General features: G+C 38.6%; 1 non-coding gene across 1 annotated transcript; it reads left to right on the top strand.

Annotated features, from left to right (window-relative positions):
* The first annotated feature begins 5,266 nt into the window (after positions 1-5,266).
* Positions 5,267-5,374, top strand: LOC112753712 (small nucleolar RNA R71). Its single transcript, XR_003178084.1, has one exon. It is a non-coding gene; the product is annotated as a small nucleolar RNA R71 (small nucleolar RNA).
* Positions 5,375-5,797: the final 423 nt, after the last annotated feature.

Raw genomic sequence — 5,797 nt, 5'->3', positions numbered from 1 at the left:
ATTATATGTCATGTATCCCGTTAAATACAAACAATTAGAAATTCAGGATAATATGTTTTCAAGCTATTGTTCAAGTAAAGAGCTTTTCCAAGTTTTACAAGAACTCAAATAGAACATGGGTCATACTTCCGTTCCACCCAAATTCATAAAATAAAGAACGAAAAAAATTATTGAAATATAAATCAAAACATGAATTAAAATAGAAAAATAATATTATCAATCCAAACAATAGACAGAGCTCCTAACCTTAACAGTGGAGGTTTAGTTGCTCATGGAAAAGAGAAAATAAGGATTTAGGTCAAAATGTACCGAGAGCCCATCTGATGGCATTAGATCCCTTTTTATAACTAATCCTAATAAATTTAAAATCTAATATTTAAAATTAAACTTAAAATAATATCTTTTCCTAATTTAAGATTTGAATTTAAATTCGAATTAATTAACAAGTCTTCTACTGATGGGTGGGGACCACTTGATTTGTCCATTCTACAGCTTCTAATCTGTGATTTCTGGGCTAAGAACTGGGTTAAAATGGCCCAGAAATCGCCCCCAGCGTTTTTCTATATTTTCTGCAGATGGCGCATGTGACGCGTCCGCGTCATCCATGCGTTCGCGTCATTTATGCAGATTCCAGTCCACGCGTTCGCGTCAAGCACGCGATCGCATCATTGTGATTTCCTCCATTCCGCGCGGTCGCGTGAGCCATGCGTCCGCATCGGTATTCGCTGGTCATCTTCTTGGCTTTTTCTCTTTCTCTGCAGAAACTTCATCAAATCCATCCGAATGCTACCTAAAATAATTAAAATTGCATAAAACTCAAAATAGCATCCATAGTGACTAAAATATAATTAATTCTTAATTAAACTCAACAAATTAGATGCAAATTCACTAGGAAAAGATAGGAAAGATGCTCACGCATCAGTCTACTTTCCAACGCAATTGAGAGCATGCTAATTGGGTTTCTGTAGCTCCAGAAAATCCATTTCGAGTGCAGGGAGGTCAGAATCCAACAACATCTGCAGTCCTTTTTCATCCTCTGAATCAGATTTTTGCTCAAGTCCCTCAATTTCAGCCAGAAAATACCTGAAATCACAGAAAAATACACAAATTCATAGTAAAGTCCAGAAATTTGAATTTTGCATAAAAACTAATAAAAACATAGTAAAAACTAATTAAATCATACTAAAAACTACCTAAAAATAATGCCAAAAAGCGTATGAATTATCCGCTCATCACAACACCAAACTTAAATTGTTGCTTGTCCCCAAGCAACTGAAAATTAAATAGGATAAAAAGAAGAGAATATACTATAAATTTCAAAATATCAATGAAACTTAGCTCCAATTAGATGAGCGGGACTAGTAGCTTTTTGCCTCTGAACAGTTTTGGCATCTCACTTTATCCTTTGAAGTTCAGAATGATTGGCATCTATATGAACTCAGAATTTAGATAGTATTATTGATTCTCCTAGTTCAGTATGTTGATTCTTGAACACAGCTACTTTATGAGTCTTGGCCGTGGCCCTAAGCACTTTGTTTTTCAGTATTACCACCGGATACATAAATGCCACAGACACATAACTGGGTGAACCTTTTCAGATTGTGACTCAGCTTTGCTAGAGTCCCCAATTAGAGGTGTCTAGGGTTCTTAAGCACACTCTTTTTGCTTTGGATCACGACTTTAACCGTTGAGTCTCAAGCTTTTCACTTGACACCTTCACACCACAAGCACATGGTTAGGGACAGCTTGGTTTAGCCGCTTAGGTCAGGGTTTTATTCCTTTAGGCCCTCCTATCTATTAATGCTCAAAGCCTTGGATCCTTTTTACCCTTGCCTTTTAGTTTAAAGGGTTGCTGGCTTTTTGCTCTTGCCTTTTTGTTTAAATAGCTCTTAGCTTTTTCTGCTTGCTTTTTCTTTTTCTTTCTTTTTCTTCTATTTTCGCCATTTTTTTCGCAAGCTTTTGATTTTTCACTGCTTTTTCTTGCTTCAAAAATCAATTTTATGATTTTTCAGATTATCAATAACATTTTTCCTTTTTCATCATTCTTTCAAGAGCTAACAATTTTAACATTCATAAACAACAAATTCAAAAAATATGCATTGTTTAAGCATTCATTCAGAAAACAAAAAGTATTGTCATCACATCAAAATAATTAAACTAATTTCAAGGAAGAATTCAAAACCAAGTACTTCTTGTTCTTTTGTAATTAAAACATTTTTCATTTAAGAAAGATGATGGATTCATAGGACATTCATAGCTTTAAAACATAGACACTTAGACACTAGTGATCATGTAATAAAACACAAACATAAATAAACATAAAGCATAGTAGATGAAAAACAAAAAAAATAAAGAACAAAGAAATTAAAGAACGGGTCCACCTTGGTGATGGTGGCTAGTTCTTCCTCTTGAAGATCTTATGGAGTGCTTTAGCTCCTCAATGTCTCTTCCTTGCCTTTGTTGCTCCTCCCTCATAGCTCTTTGGTCTTCTCTAATTTCATGGAAGAGGATGGAATGCTCTTGGTACTCCACCCTTAGTTGTCACATGTTGGAACTCAATTCTCCTAGGGAGGTGTTAATTTTCTCCCAATAGTTTTGTGGAGGAAAGTGCATCCCTTGAGACATCTCAGGGATTTCATGATGAAGAATTTCCTCATGCTCTTGTTGAGGTCCACGAGTGGGCTCTCTTGTTTGCTCCATCCTCTTTTTAGTGATGGGCTTGTCCTCTTGGCCACAACTTCATAGAAGTGGTCTTGATGGACCCTTGAGATGAATCTCTCCATCTCTATGACTCAGAGGTGGAAGCTTTTGCCTTCCCTTTCCTCTTTCTAGAGGTTTCTCTGACCTTAGGTGCCATAAATAGTTATGAAAAAATAAAAAGCAATGCTTTTACCACACCAAACTTAAAGTGTTTGCTCGTCCTCGAGCAAAGAAGAAAGAATGGAGGAGAAGAAGAAGAAAATGGAGGAGATGGAAGGTGAAGGTGAATTTGGCCAAGGGGGTATAAGGTGTTTGTGATGTGTGAAATTGAAGGAGGGATGAGGGGTATATATAGGAGTAGGGGGAAGAGATATGGAGGTGATTGGTGAAGGGTATTTGGGGAAGAGTGTTACGAAAAGGTGTGAAGAAGAGAGAGAGAGTGAGTTGAGGTTGGTGGGGATCCTGTGGGGTCTACAGATCCTGAGGGGTCAAGGACTTAGCATCCCTACTCCATTTAGGCGTGTAAATGCCCTTAGAGTGCAATCCTGGCGTTTAACGCCAGATGGCTACTTGTTTCTAGCGTTTAACGCCAGTCTGGTGCTTGTTTCTGGCATTAAACACCAGACTGTAGCCTGTTTCTGGCATTTAATGCCAGACTGATGCTTCTTTCTGGCGTTAAATGCCAGTTTGATGCTTCTTACTTATCCTCCAGGGTGTGCTGTTTTTAATGCTGTTTTTTATTATGTTTTTGATTTTTCAATTGTTTTTGTGGCTTCACATGATTATCAACCTTCAGAAAACATAAAATAACAATGAAAAATAAATAGATATAATTAAATAACATTGGGTTGCCTCCCAATAAGCACTTCTTTAATGTCAATAGCTTGACAGTGAGCTCTCATGGAGCCTCACAGATAATCAGAGCAGGGTTAGGGCCTCTCAACACCAAATTTAGAGTTTGGTTGTGGCCTCCCAACACCAAACTTAGAGTTTGAATGTGGGGGTTTTATTTGACTCTGTATTGAGAAAAGCTTTTCATGCTTCCTCTCCATGGTTATAGAATGAGAACCTTGAGTTTTGAATACAAGGTAGTCCTCATTCAACTTAAGGACCAACTCTCCTCTGTCAACATCAATCACAGCTTTTGCTGTGGCTAGGAAGGGTCTGCCAAGGATGATGGATTCATCCTCATCCTTCCCAGTGTCTAGGATTATGAAATCAGCAGGGATGTAAAGGCCTTCAACCTTCACTAGCATGTCCTCTAGTAGTCCATAAGCTTGTTTCATTGATTTGTCTGCCATCTCTAGTGAGATTCTTGCAACTTGTACCTCAAAGACTCCCAGTTTCTTCATTACAGAGAGTGGCATAAGGTTTATCCCTGACCCCAGGTCACACAAAGCCTTCTCAAAGGTCATGGTGCCTATGGTACAAGGTATGAAGAATTTTCTGGGATCCGGTTTCTTCTGAGGTAATGTCTGCCTTATTAATGCATTCAATTCATTGGTGAACAAGGGGGTTCATCCTCCCAAGTCTCAGAACCAAATAACTTGGCATTCAGCTTCATGATTTCTCCTAGATATTTAGTAACTTGCTCTTCAGTGATGTCTTCATCCTCTTTAGAGGAAGAATATTCATCAAAGCTCATGAATGGCAGAAAAAAGTTTAGTGGAATCTCTATGGTCTCTATATGAGCCTCATATTTCTTTGGTTCCTCAAAGGAAAACTCCTTTCTGTCCAGAGGACGTCCCATGAGGCTTTTCTCACTGGGACTAACGTCCTCCTCACTCTCTCCAGGTTTGGCCATGTTGGTCATGGTTATAGCCTTGCACTCTCTTTTGGAATTTTCTTCTGTATTGCTTGGGAGAGTACTGAGAGGAGTTTCAATAATCTTCTTACTCAGCTGACCCACCTGTGCCTCCAAATTTCTAATGGAGGACCTTGTTTCATTCATGAAACTTAGTGTGGTCTTGGATAGATCAGAGACTATGGTTGCTAGGCAAGAATGGCTCTGTTCAGAATTCTCTGTCTGTTGCTGAGAAGATGATGGAAAAGGCTTGCTATTGCTAAACCTATTTCTTCCACCATTATTATTGAAGCTTTGTTGAGGCTTCTGTTGGTCCTTCCATGAGAAATTTGGATGATTTCTCCATGAAGGATTATAGGTGTTTCCATAGGGTTCTCCCATGTAATTCACCTTTGCCATTGCAGGGTTCTCAGGATCATAAGCTTCTTCTTTAGAAGATGCTTCTTTAGTACTATTGGATGCAGCTTGCAATCCATTCAGACTCTGAGAAATCATATTGACTTGCTGAGTCAATATTTTGTTCTGAGCCAATATGGCATTCAAAGTATCAATTTCAAAAACTTCCTTTTTTTGAGGCGTCCCATTGTTCACAGGACTCCTTTAAGAGGTGTACATGAACTGGTTATTTACAACTATTTCAATGAGTTCCTGAGCTTCTGCAGGGGTTTTCAGATGAAGAGATCCTCCTACAGAATGGTCCAGTGACATTTTTGACAACTCAGACAGACCATCATAGAATATACATATGATGCTCCATTCTTGAAGCATGTCATTAGGACACCTTTTGATCAATTGCTTATATCTTTCCCAAGCTTCATAGAGGGACTCACCTTCCTTCTGTTTGAAGGTTTGGATTTCCACTCTAAGCTTGCTCATCTTTTGAGGTGGAAAGAATTTGACCAGGAAAGCACTGACCAGCTTTTCCTAAGAGTTCAGGCTTTCCTTAGGTTGTGAATCCAACCATGTTCTAGCTCTGTCTCTTACAGCAAAAGGGAAAAGCATAAGCCTGTAGACCTCAGGATCAACTCCATTGGTCTTGACAGTGTCATAGATTTGCAAAAATTCAGCTAAGAACTGATGAGGATCTTCCAATGGAAGTCCATGAAACTTGCAATTCTGTTGCATTAGAGAAACTAATTGAGGCTTAAGCTCAAAGTTGTTTGCTCCAATGGTAGGAATTGAGATGCTTCTTTCATAGAAGTTAGAAGAGGGTGCAATAAAGTCACCAAGCATCTTCCTTGCATCTCCACCATTGTTATTGGGTTTGGCCATGTCTCCTTCTTTTTTCAAAAA

Source organism: Arachis hypogaea, chromosome 15 (genome assembly GCF_003086295.3).
Source record: "Arachis hypogaea cultivar Tifrunner chromosome 15, arahy.Tifrunner.gnm2.J5K5, whole genome shotgun sequence".
NCBI lineage: Eukaryota > Viridiplantae > Streptophyta > Magnoliopsida > Fabales > Fabaceae > Arachis > Arachis hypogaea.
The sequence above is the reverse complement of the archived record's forward strand: the minus strand, read 5'-3'. Positions and strand labels throughout refer to the sequence as shown.